The sequence below is a fragment of the Trichosurus vulpecula genome, chromosome 1 (genome assembly GCF_011100635.1).
Source record: "Trichosurus vulpecula isolate mTriVul1 chromosome 1, mTriVul1.pri, whole genome shotgun sequence".
Classification (NCBI taxonomy): Eukaryota; Metazoa; Chordata; class Mammalia; order Diprotodontia; family Phalangeridae; genus Trichosurus; species Trichosurus vulpecula.
This window is the reverse complement of record NC_050573.1, coordinates 317,478,758-317,497,158: the sequence shown is the minus strand read 5'-3', so window position 1 is coordinate 317,497,158 and position 18,401 is coordinate 317,478,758. Positions and strand designations below refer to the sequence as shown.

The following is an 18,401-nucleotide window of genomic DNA, read 5'->3' as shown; positions in this document are numbered from 1 at the left end:
TGAGGTTGTACCAGAGACATTTACAAAGTCATTTCTAAACCAGAGTGTGAAACTAAGAGACTAATTTTCTCCCCACATTATCTGTTTGTGGGTAAAATATCACTCCATGAATGGGACCTCTGCTGAGATTGTTTCCTCTTACTTTTAGCTGGGAATTTGGCCCTATTCCCAAATCATGTGCGCTGATAAGATAGACAATTCACTACTTCAAATGCCAGCCTATTGCATTTTCAGAAAGTCTTAATCATTAGGCACCTTTTCTTAAATCTGAACAGTCAAATGTTAAACAAAATGAACATGATCTTTAGTGTGGGAAAAGTGCATTTCAAACAGTAATCTTTAAATCTACTTTCTAAGCATTTTTTAAGGTGTTCAGTTAAAGTCATCTCCGGAGAAGCTTGATTGTAAATGGAGTTGAGTTGCTCTCACCCAAGTAGCCATTGTTAACACAAAACTCCTTCATAGCATATAAATGATAGTCTCTTTGGCCAATTAATTATAAACACACAGAATTACTGACTATGCTTTAACTGAACTAAAAAGAAAATAAAATAAGTTTAGTATTCTCTGAAGAGATGATATTGTTTAATTTAACTTTACTTCTATACTTCTTCCAATCTAGGAAAGTATCTATTTTTATAGCCTCTGAGCAGTTTACAACTATTGATCCTTACTTCTTATTTAAAAATTGTTGTTAAGGTCTTTGTAATGTGATTACTATATTTAATTGAAGCTGACAACCCATTTTCTGCAGTTTCACACTCACTTTGCTTTTTGCGGGGGGGGGGGGCAGTTTACTCATTAACTAAAGTCAACAGAATCTTAGATGACTCATACTATATACAACATCTTTCATGGATTTCTCTGCTAGAATGTTATTGCAGATAAGGGCAGATTTCAATATCTATAGGTGTATATGGTTTGAAAAATGAATTTTAAATTATCATTTTTAATAAAATTAGAAGCTCTAAGTGGCAGGCACTCTTCAGAGGACCTGAGTTCAGATCAACTCACATAAACTTATTAGTTGAGTGAAGCTGAACAAGTCACTGATCTACCATCTGCCTCAGTTTCCTTGTTTGTTAAAAATGGAAATTATAATAGCATCTACCTCCTAAGTTTGTGAGGATAAAATGAGAAAGTATTTTTAAAGTAATTTGCAAACCTTAAATCACTAGCTAGATTTTTAGTGTGGTTGGTGTTAGAATATAGGCATTGTTTTTCAAGTCAATATGGTAAATATTCCATGAAAATTTTACTTGAGATTTTCAGAATGCATCCAATCTTGGCACATCTTTCTAGCATATCTTCATTTTTGTAGTGTATTCCTTAGGGAGAGGGGAAGAGAGGGCAGCACCAAAGGGAGTCCTTATTCTCCAGACTACATTTTCTAGGTTAATTTGATCAAAAGACACCAGGAGTCTAAATTTGCTTGCTTTGCTCATTGATAAAAGGAAAAAAATCCTCCATTTTCTTTATTTTTTCACATTTAAAAATGAAAAGAAAATAATGACTTTTCTAAATTCAGTTGAATTAGTTTGCATATTATGTTTTGCAATTGACAAAGTCAGTGGACTAAGAACTGAATGAATCTGCCCTGGTCTCCAATCCTAGGCCAAAGAATTGCCTGAGGATGACCAGGCCTTTTCAATTCCAGCCTCTGATTATTTTGTAGATTTCCCAAACTCTTCCCTCCTGAGATTCCCAAGTTTTCTTTATGGATTTTTGATTATTATGTAAAACCACTTACTTTGTGAAACTGCAAGATGCCTAACCCCTCCCACCTGCAGCCTAGTCATTCTCTCTTAGTACCCTATATATACTCTGTTCCCAGTCCCCTACTTGGGTACCCTAGCACTTTATTGTGTGGCACCTTGAGGTGCAACTCACTTGGCCTAATTAAAGACCTTCATTTTTGTTGTATTAACTGTTTTCATTAAAATTTAGGTTGACACATTTCTCCCACTTAGAATGATTGAGCTTTATTGTTGTTGTGTTTGTCCTTCATTTTCTAAGAGGACCATGACATCAGGCAAATGACGACATGACTTGCAGTTGACTTTGATTTGAGTGAGTGATGTAAGAAATGGGAGGAGGAGTTTTTTTCCACAGAACTAAAGGTGTACTTCCCCTCCCCTCCCCCACCCCAGCTTTAGCAGAAACCAGGCCTCAAGGTCAGTCAGGTGAGAGGTCAGAGGCTTGTGCATGCTTTTTGAGAAGGCAGTCTGGGAATTAGAGAGGCCAAACCCGCTTGAAGCAGTTCAAGCTTATCTAGGGTCTGGTCTTGGTCAAGAATCCAAGCCTACTGATTTGCATAATTTGCATATGTTAAAGAGGGAAAGTAGGGGAAGTAAAAGAATGTAGTTTAATCCTAAACTAAGACAAGAAAAATCTAATTAACTTTACTTTTGCTTCTATAACCTTATTATCCTACCTATATACACTGTATAACCTAGGAAAACTGTAAAAAATAAAGATTGTAAACTAATCATAACTCTAGCAGGAGTGGAGGGAATAGTTACCCCTGCTCCTGCAGCTGTATCAGTGTGAGTGTTCCAGTGAGCACTACACCCACTCTCTTGAGGAGTGTAATAAAATACCTTCCTCTGCCCACTCTGGTCCTGAGTTCTTTGAGTGAGAATGGGCAAATCACATGGATCTTCCTAAGGTCAAGTGAAGGGAAGCAATGAGTAGCAGAAGCTCAGGCTTACTCCCGGGTCTTGTCTTGGGGTGTCCTGTGATTCCCCACTGTGGTGTTAAGAGGGCTACCACTTCAGATTCCCTTGGGGAACCCTGTAGTCTGCACAACCTTCTTAAGGGGACATCACTTGGGTCTTCCGGCCCTGTCTTGGGAGCATTGTGATCTTACTGCCATTCTAAGGGGCCATCACTTGGGTCCTCCTAGGGTCTGACTCTAGGAAGCCCTGTGATCCTCACAGATTAAGGGTTACTACTGAAGTTCACTCTAAGGCAGAAGGGCTCAAAATATAACCATTAAGTAGAGCTTGGGCAGGGACCTATTATGATTCAATCTATGACTGAGCTTTAAAGAGTGCTTTAAAGATGTAATTTGATTGTTGTAGCTATATTGGACAGCGTTAATTCTATAACTCACAGGCTAAGTTATGCATTCTACTGTGCTGCCAGAACCAAATGTCTTTAGCTCTATAAACTTCCAAAAGATCTTCCTTTACCTTCAGTGCAATTCAATTCTTATTGAATTTTTAAATTCCTAAGAAAGTATTCCTCTTCCTCTTTGTCTATTATTTTTAATTTTCACTGATATAATTCATTATTAATCTCTCCAAAGTTCTTTGTAATAAAATTAGTCTTAAAGGGATACTCCTAGGGATAAATTTGGATTGCCTCATGATAATAGCCTCATATGTATTATTAACAACACAAGTGAAGATGGCCATTTGCAAATTGCACCTGCTCAACAGTCAAGCAATTTTTTTCAGATTTCCAGGCATCTATTCAGGAAGTGAAATATCCTTCATTTTCCATTTGGTTTTCAGGTCATAACAGAAATCTGAGAGTGACCTACTCTTGTTTTTAAGCCTTTTGTGTCATTCAATCATTTGTATGGCAATACATGAGAAGTAACATCATTTCTACAAGTAATTTAACTGCATCATAAGAGTAGCAAAGTTTAGACACTTATTTATGTACATGCAGGAGAGACTGTTTTAATATTTTTATATATTAATATCAATATATATTTTTCCTTATGTTGGTACCTTTACCCTGTAACCAGATAAGGATTCTCAACAAGCCTTTGTAATTCTGGGAAAAGGAACTAGAACCAAAATATCTGAATTTTAAGTGCAAAGCTTTTCCAACAAAATATTTGGTCCCAAAAGTCAGGGAGAGTTTCATTTTTATCTCTTTGTATCCCATATATCCAGTGCCTATCTCATTGTCTGTTTTTTTGAAATGAATTTCACTGAATTTCTAATTATCTGGAAAGGCAATTATCAAACATTTTATACTCTTAAAAATTGTTGAGGACTAAGGAAAGTTTTTGTTCATATGGGTTGATATCTATTGATATATGATATATTAATCCATTTAAAAATTAAAATGAATTAACTATACATTGACATATCCCTTTAATGAAAAATAACTGTATTTTCCAAAATAAAAAAAAATACTTAACAGAGTACACTTGTTTTACAATTTTGCAAATTTAAAAGCATCCTTAATTTGTAAGGAAAAAAGTATAATTATTCAGATTATATATTAACTCAATTTTCATGCTTTCACTTAAATCTTTAATTTATAGGTCATGTAGCCTCAGGAAACTTCCACTGTATACTCATGAGAAAAAGAGTAAAAAAAGCAAATAAAGTTTTAGCATTTTGAAAATAGTTTTGTCTTCTCAGCCCCTTTAAAATAGACTCAGGGAGCCCCAAGAATCACTGGCCTGCATTTTTCAGACTGATGATTTAGGAAATGCTAGTTTTCTTTGAACCTTGGTGGGATACCAATGTGTTTCTTAGCTAGCTTTCCTTAGACTATTACAGGCTGACTCTTGTAACTATTAAATCCTCATACTTCAGATTATTTCAGTAGGCATTCCAATATCTTCACTTCTTAGACAAAGTCTCTCATGTCAACCTCTGTTTTACCATGTCTACTCCCTTACCTCTTCTATTAACACTTGATTAAAAAAAAACCATACTTCCTTGAAAATACTTGTTCAAGTCTTCTTCATGGTTCATATTGACGATATAATTAATGGTAATAAGTAGATTCTTAGTGAGCAACTAGCTGGCACAGTACATAGAATGTCAAACCTGAAGTTAGTAAGACTCATCTGAGTTCAAATTAAAAACTTACTAACTGTGGGACCCTGGGCAAAGCACTTAACCATGTTTGCCTCACTTTCTTCATCTATAAAATAAGCTGGAGATGGAAATTGCAATCCACTCCAGTCCAGTGTCTTTGACAAGACAATGCCAAATATAGACATGAGGAATCAGACACATCTGAAAACAACTGAACAACAAAAATGCTTAGAGGAGTCATGGGAATAAAATTATTGAGAACCACTGCTAAGAAGATACTAGCTGATATGGCAATTGGAATGGTCATAGAAGAGGTGAATTCTCCCACTTGGAGCTAAGCAAAAATGTAAGATGTATGTATGTATGTATGCATGTATGCATGCATGTATGTATGTACGTATGTATATATCTCTGTTGTTGTTCAGATATACGGTAGTTTCCCACTCTTCACCTGTGGGGTTTTCTTGGCAAAGATACTGGAGTGGTTTGCCATTTCCTTCTCAAGTAAATTAAGACACACAGAGGTTAAATAACTTATCCAGGGTAACACAGCTAGGGAGGCCATATTTGAACTCAGGTCTTCCTGACTCCAGGCCTAGTGCTCTATCCAATGAGCCACCTAGCTGTGTGTGTGTGTATTTCCAGGAAAAACAAGTGAATAAAAACACATACATAAATAAATATGCACACATGTACATATGCACCTTACTTGGAAATTAGGAAAAAATAATTTGAGAATCATTGGATTCCATGAAAACCGGGGCCAAAAAAACCCATCAGGGTGTCATATTTTAAGAAAACATAAATGAAACCTGCCCAAGTCCGTTAGAACCAGAGGACAAATAGAAAATTGAAGAAATACATGATTAACCTTATAAAAGAAAACTCAAAGTTAAAACTCCCAGGATCATCAACATAAATTAGAGGAAGAGTTCTAAAGAAAAGTATTCAGAATTCTACCAGACTTTTCAGCAGTTAGAAGAGCTAACAAGGAAAATAAAATGTTTTGTAAAAGTATATTTCAGAATGAGCCAGGAGGAGAGACTTTAATGAAAAGAAGCATTTCTAAAGATTACTTTTTTAAGTAACAAGAATTTGAAATTAATCTGTCCTTCCCACTAATATTTCATCTCCAAATGAGCAATTTAATAAAAGATAAAAAATCCTTCAATATGTAGTTGCATAGGCTGTGCAAAAGAAGTTCTCACATTACTCACATCAGAAAATGGATGTTTCTTGATTTTAACTTAATGACCTCTCTATCACGTTTCATTTTCATTGTTAGACTACACCTTTATCTTTGTATTCATCAAAGATCAGCGCTCTAAAGTCATATAAAGAAGTTTTTCTCCATATTGTTGTTATTGTGTAAATTGTTCAATTTCTGTGACTTTGCTCTATAGAGGGTCATAAAAGTCTTCTCAGTTTTCTCTGTAAATTGTCTATTTCATAATTTCAAGTCATATGGCATTACATTTATATATCATAATTTGTTCTGTCTTTCCTCATAATGAGGATACCAAATAGGGGTATCCGCAATTTCCATGTTTGAGCTACCCCATAAAAACAGTAAAAATAGAGATCGACTTAGAGATCTATCAATATTTGGATAGATAGAAAGATAGATGGATCCATACGTATGTTGAAGACTAATATTGTAACATATTCTTGTATATGTATACATACATTCTTTTTTCCCCTTTATTTGAATTTTTTATGGTATAGCCTATTGTTAGCATGGATGAACAAGACTTATCCATAGTTTTGTCATTTTGTGTTTATAATTCAAATTGCTTTTCAGAATTGATGGATCAATTCAAAGCTCATGAATATTGAACTCATTCACCAGTTTTCTCACAAATTTTAGTCATTTTTCTTCTTTTGTCAAATTTTCTTCAGGTTGATAAGTGTGAAGTTGAAAATCAAAGTTGTTTTAACTTAAATTTATTTAATTATTAGCCATTTAGATTTTTCTTTGAATATTACCTGGTATATGCTTTGACTATTTATTTTTAAAGAATAGCTCTTAGACATATAACATTGAGTCAATTTCTTCAATATCTTAAAAAGAGACATTTTTCTGAGAAATATGCTACAAAGATTTTTCCCCATAATTAACTGTTTCCCTTCTCATTCTTACTACATTCAATTTCTAAGTAAAAAAAAATATTTTAAATTAAAAAAATTTTCTTTTTTATTCTGAGTGATAGACTCTTATCAACTGTTAAGTCATAAATTCTTTCCTTATACATAGATCAAGAAGGAAATTACTTTCTTGTTTCTTTAATTTGTTTATGAAGTAACACTTTTTTTTTATAATTCATGGTTAACCATCTGTTTGGAGACGATCTTGATACATAGAGTGAAGTGTTTGTCTAAATCTAATTTCTATCTAATTGCTATTGTTACTCTAGCACATTTTTTGATTATTATAATAATGATTATTGTAAAATAGCAATTCATTCTCCCTCATCCTCATATTATTGCTCACGACTAGAGTATTTAACAATATTACTTATGAGATTACTCTCTTTACCTTCATTTGTTTGTTATATAACATATCCAACTGATTTATTTTTTCATCTTTTTTTTCAAATGTCAGTTCCCTTTTACTTTTTTTAATGATTGTAGCTTTGTAATAGAGTTAAGTAATCAAGACTAATAAGTCCACTCACTTTCTTCTTATTTTTTTCACTTTAGCCCTTGAAATTCTAAACATTATTTTCTCCATATGAATTTCCATATTATATTTTCCAGCTCTATGAAACATTCTTTTGGGTATATAATTGTTGTGGAACTGAACAAGTAATTAATTTAGACAGTAATGTTTTATTTGTTTTATTTGCTTGACCTACCCAGGAACAATGAATGTTTCTCTAATTACTTAAGTCTGCTTTTATTTATGCTAAAAAAACACCAAAGTATTAGTTAGATTCCTACCATACAATCATGAAGCTTACTAGATGCATTTCCAAATATTTCATAAATCTTATATTTATTTTTAATATTTGTCTTTCCAGATGCTTTTGCTAGGTATTATCAATTATATGTAAAGGAATGATGATGATGTATGAGAGACTAATATATTATACCTTTGCCAACTTGATTTTTCCATTAATTTTAGTCATCTCTCTAAGGTTTTCTAAGTATAACACCATGTCATTACATAATGTAATAATTATTTTTCTTCCTTTTTTAAATAATACTTATTTTCATTCTTTATACTAATGATTGGTTTTCCACTCTACTCTTAAGCACAAAATAACTATTTTAATCATATAGTAAACATTTCCTATTGTATTTATAAATCAAATCATCTATTTACTTTCAATTTTATTAATCCTTTCTTTAATTTTCAAAATTTCTAATTTTCCATTTATTTGGAGATTTAATAAAATTGTTCAATATTTTAAAATTGCACGTCTATTTCATTTTTCTTTTCTTTTTCAATTTTATCAAAACATAAACTATTCCACTAGAATTGCTTTACTTGCATTGCATAAAGTTTGGTATTTTGTCTAATTATTGTAATTTCCCTTGAATTTTAAAATTATTTTTTTTATTTGTTAGTTGATATATCAGTCCCTTAACAATGTTATTTACTCTCCAATTGCATTTTCATTATTTCTTTAGGACACTTTTACTGGATGACTTTTTTTTGCATTATGATTAGTAAATGGCATGTGAGTAATATTTCTACTCTTCTATATTCTGCTATCCCAATAAATGACGTTTTTTCCCCCAAAGGTGAAATGTACAAATTAAGAATATGTAAATTCCTTCCTATTCTCATTCAAAATTGGCTAAACATTTATCAATTATAATTTTTTTGAATTACTACTAAGTTAAATGAAGTACTGTTAATTTAAATTAAAGTGCAGGGCTGATACAGAATTTATAATTTAGTTAAATAAAAAGCAAGAGTAAAATTATTCTAGAAAAGGCAGTAGTATCATTTAAGACAGAGAAACTATTAAAGTGTATTACACTTAAAGATGATATAGGCAGTCAAATTATATAAATTCGTAAAATATGCATTAATTGGCATTACATACAAGTACCTAAATGAAAAATCATTCTAATTACTTGGAGAAATAGCTAAGCTATGATAAAGGATGACTCCATTGTGACCCTTTCATTCAAGACAAATTTATGAAAAAGTTAAACATGAAATAAGTTAGAGCATGAGCAGCATTTTAGAATATTTACATTTTACAGATAACTAGAAATTATTGAAAGAGAATAGAAATAATATACATATGCATAGAAGTTTAATAAAAAAAAGTTGACTATATTTTATAATCAAATATTAAAAAGCAGAATAATTAGAATCAACAATGCTGACCAAAGTAAAGGATAAACTGTATTCAAAAAAGATAGTTGAAGAAAGATCCAAATATAACAGAAGCTAAATGAGCAAATTATAATCAATTGTTAGATGGTCAGAGAACAGTTTATGGTAGAAATAGATATTTTTATCAAAATTGTAACAATGAAAAAATAACAACAATAAAAATATTTTGATAAGCAGTCAAAACATTCCATAACAGTTAATTTATGTCTACAAACATTTTCATTAACAAAAGAATAAAAAGTAATGAAAATAATGAAAAAGCAAAAATAACCCAATTAAAAACCAAAATATGATTTAAATGCTGTTGACAATTAAAAACATTAAGTTGATTGAAAAATAGGATCTATTTTTAAAAATTGATAAAACAGATACGTTGTTGGATAAATTGTTTTTTTTAAATGGAGACAAAACCAAAAATTGTATTTAAATGAGAAAATTCAAATAAATGGATAAATGAAATACTTAAAAAACTACTTTCTCAAAAATATTTTAAATTTTCAAAGAAATGAAATGAGTTAATGTTTATAAATGCCTAAAATATCCAGATTACCTTAAATAAGAACACAATATTTACATAATCTAATATTTTAAAAACAAATTGAGCAAGACATAAATGAATTCCAAAGGAAAATTAAAAAAAAAAACTCAAATGCCATCTAAGAACATATGAGTACGAAAGTGAATTGAAAAGCAAATTAAAAGAAAAATGAATTCCAATATTACTTAAAATGTTTGCAATACCATGAAAGGCATACATCCTATCAAATTTCTTCTCTGAAACAATTATACTCTTGATCTCTAATTCAGGGAAAACTAAGGTAATAAGTCTATTGAACAATATTACAAATTAAAATTGACAAAAATTACACACACACAAAGTAAGCTAAAAGTCTACAACAACATATTAAAAAATATAAGCTATGATGATATTATATTTAGACTAGGACTACAGGTTTGCTTTAATATAAGGAAAACATTAAATTACATAGGACATAATAGGAACAAAAACAGTTAAGTTGCCACAATTATAATAGACATAGCAACCACTTTTTAAAAATAAAATTTAGAGCCTAAGAGTTATACTTTAAAATTATAACTTAAGATCAAAATAAATGTACTTTTCCTTAATATCATACATGTTAATTGAGTAAAACCAAGAAGTAGACTTATCCATAGGAAGAAAGTTCTAGAAGACTTTCAAGTCAGGGTAAAGTGTGGATACCCATTATCGTCTCTATTATTTGAAACAGTTCTAGAAATATAAAGTGTGACAATAAGACAAAACAAATTAAGAAATGGAGAGAATAAGAATATGCATGGATAAGTCAAAATTATTAATTTTCTATCAGATGATTTATACTTTTATAATCCTAGAGAGGCAGCTAAAAATTAATTGAAACTATTACTATCTTCACCAAGGTAGCAGAATATAAAAAGAGATCCATTTACGTTATCAGCCTTTCTACATATTACAAATTAAACCCATGATAAAGAAAAAAAAATTTCAACATAACTACAAATAATTAGACACGTGGATGTGGCATGAGAGGTGGCGAAGAATTAAGGATAAATCCTAGATTTTGGTCCTTATGGAATGGGAGCTGCATTGCCCTCTACAATAATAAGAAAGGTAGAATATGGAGAGGGCATATGAAAAAATGAGCTCTGCTTTGAACACGTTTAAAATGTCTAGTGGATATCAAGTTTGAGATGTCTGAAAGGTAGTTGGAGACAGGAGGTTGGTCAGTACAGAGATTGTAACTGGTAGATTTTAGAAATTATCATCATAGAGATGATAATTTAATTTGTAGGAGCAGATAAGATTATTCAGTAAAAAGCTTAGAGTGAAAAGGGGAAAGGGTGCTAAGATAGAACTTGGAGGAATTCCTATGGTTAGAGGGCATGATTTAGATAAGGATGTGGCAAAGGAAATAAAAAAGGAGAAGTTGGATAGATAGGGAAAAAAGCAGGCCAGAGTAGTATACTGAAAATCTAGAGAGAAGACAGCATCAAAGAAGAGGGTCATCAACAGTACCAAAAGCTGCAGAGAATTCAAGAAAAATGAGGATTAAGAAAAGATAATTGGATTTGGCAACTAAGAGATGACAATTTGGAAAAAGAAGTTTTGGTGGAATAAATCCTTCCAACATGTCTTGGATCATTGTGTTGCTGAGAGTTGTTAAGTAATTCATGCTATAATTTTGCTATTACAGTGTACACTCTTCTGATTCTGCTTACTTCACTTTGCATCAGTTCATGTAAGTCTTTACAGGTTTTTTTTTCCAAAAGCATCCTGCTCATCATTTATTATAGCACAATAATAAGATATCATAATCATATACCATAATTGTTTAGCCATTTCCCTGTCAATGGGCGTGCCCTCAATTCCAATTCTTTGCCGCAATAAAATCAGCTGCTATAAATATTTTTGTATATATAGATCCTTCTCTCCTTTTTTTATCCTTTGGCATATGGATCTAGTAGCGGCATTGCTGGATCAAAGGTCACGCATATTTTGATAACTCATCAGGCAGAGTTACAAATTGCTCTCCAGAATGGTTGAATCAGTTAACCACTTCACGAACATCACATTAGTGTACCAGTTTTCCCACATCCCCTTCAATATTTGTCATTTTTTCTGTCATGTTGGCCTATCTAATGGGTGTAAGGTGGTACCTCAGAGCTTTTTTAGTTTGCATTTCTCTATCATATAGTGATTAAAAGCATTTTTTTCATGTGTATAGATACCATTGATTTCTTCTTCTGAAAGTTGCCTGTTCATATTTTTTGACCATGAACCAATTAAGGAAAAACTTGTAGTTCTAAAAATTTGAATGAATTCCCTACATATTTATGAAGTAGAGCCTTTCTCAGACAAAATTTTTATACATGTTTCCCCTCCCTGTGTTCTGCTTTCCCTCTAATCTTGGCTGCATGTTTTTTTGTGCAAAAACTTTTTAAAAAGTAATCAAAATTATCCATTAATCTTTTTCACATGTTTTACATTTTTACATTTACATGTTTTACATTTTTGCTGTCTTTTATTTGGTCCTAAATTCTTCCCTTCTCCATAGATCTGACAGGTGAATTATTACATGCTCCCCTAATTTGCTTATGGTATCACACTTTATGTCTAAACTATGTACCAATTTTGACCCTTATCTTGTTGCACAATGTGAAATGCTGATCTACACTTAACTTCTGCCAAACTACCTTCTGATTTTCCCAGCAGTTTGTTTGTTTGTTTTGTCAAACAGTGAGTTCTTTTCCCAAGTATTTGCATCTTCATATTTATCATACTCTAGATTACTATGATATGCAGTGTACTTAATGGTGTTCACTTGATCCACTGATCTATTTCTTAGCCAGTTCAAGATTGTTTTGATTATTACCTCTTCGCAATTCAGTTTGAGATCTGGTACTGCTAAACCACCTTCCTTTACCTTTGTTCCTCCTTAACACCCTTGATAATTCTTCATAATTTTGTCTAATGTGCGTCCTTGCTTGCAAGCCATTTCCTTCACTTTGAAATGAAACATCTGTTTGATTCCTGGCTCTCCTTTCTCTAACCTGTGCTGTTCAGCTCTGTCCATCCACATGTTAGAGAGGCTGGTTCAGTTCAGGTGACAGCAATAATCATCAAAAACACTAATATTGTATTAGATAAAAAAATGGAAAAGTTGATCAGTGGATCCAATTAGTTACAGAAGATCCAGTAGTCAAGAAATGTAGTATGATTGTGTTTGAGAAACCAAAAGTCTCCTAGAACTGTGGATGGTATTCACTATTTGGTAGATTATTCTGACAAAGCCAATGGCAAAAAGTATCACAGGAAATAAAATGCTCAGTTATGTTTAGGTAAACTAAAAAAAGTGTTTTGCAGAACCAATCAACATAATTAACATGTTGAATATGTCATATGTTTAAAAATGAATATGTATAATATGCAATTAAATAAAATTGTTTTTTTTCTGTTTTTTTTTTTGTATAAGGAAATATGCTTGTGTGTCAAGGGCAGAAAAACCAACACATTAATAATATTTTAAAACACATACACACACAACAATCCCCAGCCAAAAAAATTACTTAACAATGATTCAAATCTTTTTAGGATTCATAGCTAACATTTTATTTGGTGATAATTCATGGAGTCATAATAAAATTATTTATATTTCTATTTGTAGTGATTGTTCAAAGCCATTTTAATGACAAAAACATACAGCAAAGGGCCAAATTTGCTTTACTGGGGCAAGGAAGGCATTTCTCCATCTGTTTTAATTTGTTTTGATATGACTGTTGTAATTTGCATTGAGTGACATTTTGATTATAATATTCAAATGTTTCTGTCCTTAAAATCTTGCCATTTATTCAATATGCACAGACTTCCCCTGTTAAATGTCCATTTTTTCATTAAATTTGTGTCCCTTTGAGATACATCCTATTTAGCTTAAAAATTTTATACTGATTTATTTTTTTATGAAAACAAAACAAAAATCAGATTAAAATTATGGTGCTAGACAATTCTTTAATTATTAAAAATATTTTTTAAAATGTAATTAAATGTGACCATGATTTCATGACAAAGCAATTGGAATGAGTTTAACAAAATATTTTGTATATGGTAAATTAAATTGAATAAACATATTTGTGTCTCCTATTTACAAGACAGCTAAGCATCAAGTGTCCAAAAATGCCTAATGTCATAGCTCTTAATATCAAGGAATTTACATTCTTCTTGGGGACAAAAACAAAGCACATGAAGGGAAGTAGAATGCAGCAAATACTGGAGGGAAAAGAGATCTAGCAAAAATTCCTTCCTGAAAATTTGGTGGGGAACCATGACTGGTTGCAGAGAGCACTGGGTCTATATTTATTAGTTCTGCTTTGTATCTTGCCTTTGCTCCTTCACTTGCTACTTTAGACTAGTAATTTAACTTCTCTGCTACTAAGTAGATTCATCTATTAAAATAAGGAGGTGGGCTTAAATGATCTCCAAATCCCTGTCTGTGGCCTACTCCTACCAGCATTTGCCAAATCCTTTAAACTTTCATCTGAGATGTGAATAGGGATTACATGAGACTACATTTAAAGCAATGGCAACTGAATGGAGGCTTGAAGGGGGGGGGAATGTTTCATTTGGTAAAAGAATGTTATGAACACATTTTATGTATTAGTAATGTTGTTAGTAGAAAAGGTTTGGATTAGATGATAAAATTGTATGCATTTGGTGCTGGTTGAATGACGGTATTAAAGGAACATTTATGAATGTATTACTTCTATAATTTACTCATAAAGATACAGATATTGTACTCACTACATTTTTAGATGAAACCAAATCTGGAGGTATAGTTATATCTATCAGGAATAGCTACTTATATTGTCCTGAAGGCTGGGAGCCAAAGATGTTTATTCTTCTACCCAAGTCAGCAATCATGTTTGGAAGACATATTAGTATCATATCCTGCCACTGAGGATAGTCATGTGTCTTTCTCTTCTGCTTCCGTACCTCATTGCCTATTCCCAAATTCCCACTGGGTTCAGGAAACCCATTGTCATCTGGATACTGACCCACAAATCCTTAACTTTGATGGAAATATCTCAAGCACCATCTATACTACAATCCCGGCACCCACTGTCTTCTTGGTAGGAAATTATCTGCTTTTTTTATTATTCCACAAGGTCCTTGGAATCTTGCCATCTACCATGCTATTTTCCCTGTCTAAGTACTACCAGACATTCCCATCACCTATGAACCAAATCTGAGCCCTGCTTTTGGTATTGTCTTTTCTGATTCAGATGTGAGCTCCTTGAGAGAAAGGGCCATTCCAGTTTTCTATTTTGTATTAGCACAATTTTTGGCATACAGTAAGCTCTTAATGACTGATCTTCTATTCTATCAGTATATAGGATGACAAAATAAGACCTAGAAATGTAGAATCTTCTATGCCAGTTAGACCATTGAAATGACTATAATAAAATTAAGAAAAAAACAAATACAGGAAATTGTGAAATCTTACACTTCAAATAAAATAAATCAACTTCAAAATACAGGAGCGAGGAAACATGGGCAAAAAATTTTTAATCTTTTTATGTTTGTTCTTAATAATTATAATACAAGAAAAGCTAATCCAAACTTGGGCTACATTAAGAGAGGCATACCTTACTCGAATAAGGAGATGATCATGCCACTATGTTCTGCCATCTCTCAGACTTCACTTTGAATATTTTGTTCAGTTATGGGTATTCTTTTCTAAGGATAATAATAAACTAGAAATTTTCTAACCTAGAATAATCTGAATGGTATAGGGACCTACATTCTTGCATGAGAATCACTTGAAGGAACTGAAGAATGCTTAATTTGAGAAGCGATTAGTTAGGAGAAGGGGTATTTTGAAGTATTTGATGAGATCACAGTTAAGACATATTAGATTTGTTCTTTATAGCCCAACCAAGAAGTGGGATCAATGTGTGGAATGTGCAAAGGGCCAAATTTAAGGTTAACCTAAGGAAAAATGTCCTAAAAGAGCTGCCTAAAAGTAGATATGACTGACTTTGGAGGAGGGGATGGGTTACTTGTACAATGATTGCTTTCAGATATAGATTGAATAAGATGATTTCTGGGGGTCTGGGGTTCTATCTGACATTACATTTTGTGAGCTAACAACTTTAGGTATTATTAGGTATTAGGTATTATTACGTGTTATTTTTCTTACTGCTTCCTGGCTTGGCTACTCATAAGCTAGTCTACACTGAATTCTGATTGCTCTTCTAAGTTTATTCAATGATAGTGGAATAACTCTGTATTTTCCAGGACAGGTGATATATGTAGAGAGATTCCTCTGGCTTCTATTGACATCTTGTCTTGTCTTTGTCAAACCTGATCCCCAAAGTTCATATGCTGGCAATTCCTACATGTCTTTGTTGACAGCCCTTTTACTCTATTCATATTGGCTAAAGATTTTTGGGCTGGGTGTGACCTAGAAATTTCACTTCATGAATTGTTACATAGACCATAGATATAATTTCGATTGCAAATACATGTAGAACATTTTTTTAGTCAGATCTATGATTTTACCAGCATAGGGAACTCCTAATGAAGAAACTCCTCTACCAATGTTTATTGTCAATTGAATGTCTTTGAAGGAAATTTCTGGGTTACCATGATACAGGTACTGCATGTATTATTATTTACCTTTTAGAGGTAAAGAAAATGAAGCTCAAAGAAATTAAGTTATTTAATCATGGTTGCACTGCCAATGATTGCTAGGTACATGATTTGAACCTGAGTATCTCCTGAATAATATTCCAGCACTCTTTTACTAATACTACATTGCCTATAAAAATAACAATGATTTACAAACTGACATATAGTGATTTAAAAATAACAAATCATGATGCATATATAGGGTATCCTAAAAATCTTAAGCTATTAAAACTTACATTAAGACACATTATCTTCAATCTTTTGCTTAATAAGTTCAAGGAAATGGTAAGCAACATGAAATGTCAAAAACCTCATAAATTACTACATCATGATTCTTGCCTTTAAGGAGGACACATTCTAATTAGAAGGTAGGTAGGTAGATTGATGGATAGATAGATAGATAGACAGATAATACATATAAATAATGCAAGTTAGCATATGGTAAGTCAAATGTGTGATACATGTCATAAGTAAGAGCTCAGGGAAATCATTATAGTCTAAGGTTATCAAAAATGATATATCACTTGCCTTAGCCTTTAAGGTATAGCTATGGTTTAGAATATATCAATAAATGCCATAACTTAACCCAGGGAAGGGAAATTCAATCAGGAGATAAGACTACAGGAGATATTTTTACTCTGGCTACAACAGAGATATAATAAAATGTATCATTTGAAAATATACTTTGAGAGATAGTATGCAGCCAGATTATAGCCAGCCTTGAATGCTAGACAAAGAAGTTTGAGATTAATTCCATTAACATTATGTACAGTCATTAAACAGAGAGAAGTATTCACATCTAAAAACAGCCTGCTTCATTTGAAGATGATACACCAGTCCTCAAAACCAATTGCAGTGCTATGATTAGTTACCCTGACACACAAAGAGAGGTATGAAGAAAACCAAATTGAGTTGAGACTTGTCCTTCATTAGCCTAGAATGTAAAGTGGAGCATATCAATGGTCTGTAGCAATTGATAATCAACAGAGAAAGCATCAGATTGTAGAATCGTTCTTTTTCTTTAAAACATCTCTCCTTATGCTATTTCATTTTTTAAAAATTTTCACCTCTTATAGCAATAACTCATTCATAGTATTTTTTAGTAGTTGAACATATATGTATATACACATATACATTTCTACATACATATACATATACACACATATGCATATTACATATACACACATTTTATTTATTTTACTTTTACATTACTTATTTCACTCTTCACCCTGTGTAATGGTAATTTAAATTTTAAGATCTTTCCCACCCATTAATAGGCCATGTAACTTGCTTACATCAGAGGAAAAGTAAGTCACATGTGGTGGGAGGAGATTGCTGAGAAGAAAAGGAAAGTTTGTTGCAGGAAATGCAGAGAGAGCAGTTAAAACTGAGGGAGAGAGCAGATGTGCTAGCTGTGCTGTGAGTGTTTATTGGTGGCAAGGCCCCAGCAGGGGGCAGGAAACTTATGGGATGGCTTGGCTCCCTGCTGTGATGTTGTTTTACACTCTTTGATGTTATTATACAGTGGACTTACTGGATCTGGAATTTGCTGCTTGGATGGGTCGGACTTATTGGTTTTGGGACCTGGTTCTCTGGTATGTGAATATATGGTTACTGCTTCCACCTTCAACATGGAGAGTCTCATATTTCGTGATATAGAACTGCATAGGCATAATGACAGTCTTGCTCTATATTGTGACTATTGCCTTGCTAATACACCTTGGCAACATGTTGGAGCATGAAATTGAAGGATCTGGTTTTTACACCTGGTTCTGCTACTTCTGACCTGGGTAATAATGAGCAAATTATTTCCCATAACTGAGCCCCTATTTTCTCATCCGCAAAAGAAAGAGTTTAAACTATGTGTTCTCTGTAGTAGCTTCTAATTCTAGATCCTATTTCTGAAGAGACCTGAATTCTAAGGATAGGAGAGGAGAGGAGATGAAAGGAGAGAAAAGGAGAGGAGAGGAGAGGAGAGAGGAGAGGAAAGGAACCTTCATTTCACAAGATAAAGAGAAGAAAAATAGCAAAAATAAAAATGAACATACCCTTG

The 18,401-nt window shown here is 32.4% G+C and overlaps 1 pseudogene; it reads right to left on the bottom strand.

The window, feature by feature from the left end:
* Positions 1–17,993, bottom strand: part of LOC118837647 — a 47,782-nt pseudogene extending 29,789 nt beyond the window's left edge.
* Positions 17,994–18,401: the final 408 nt, after the last annotated feature.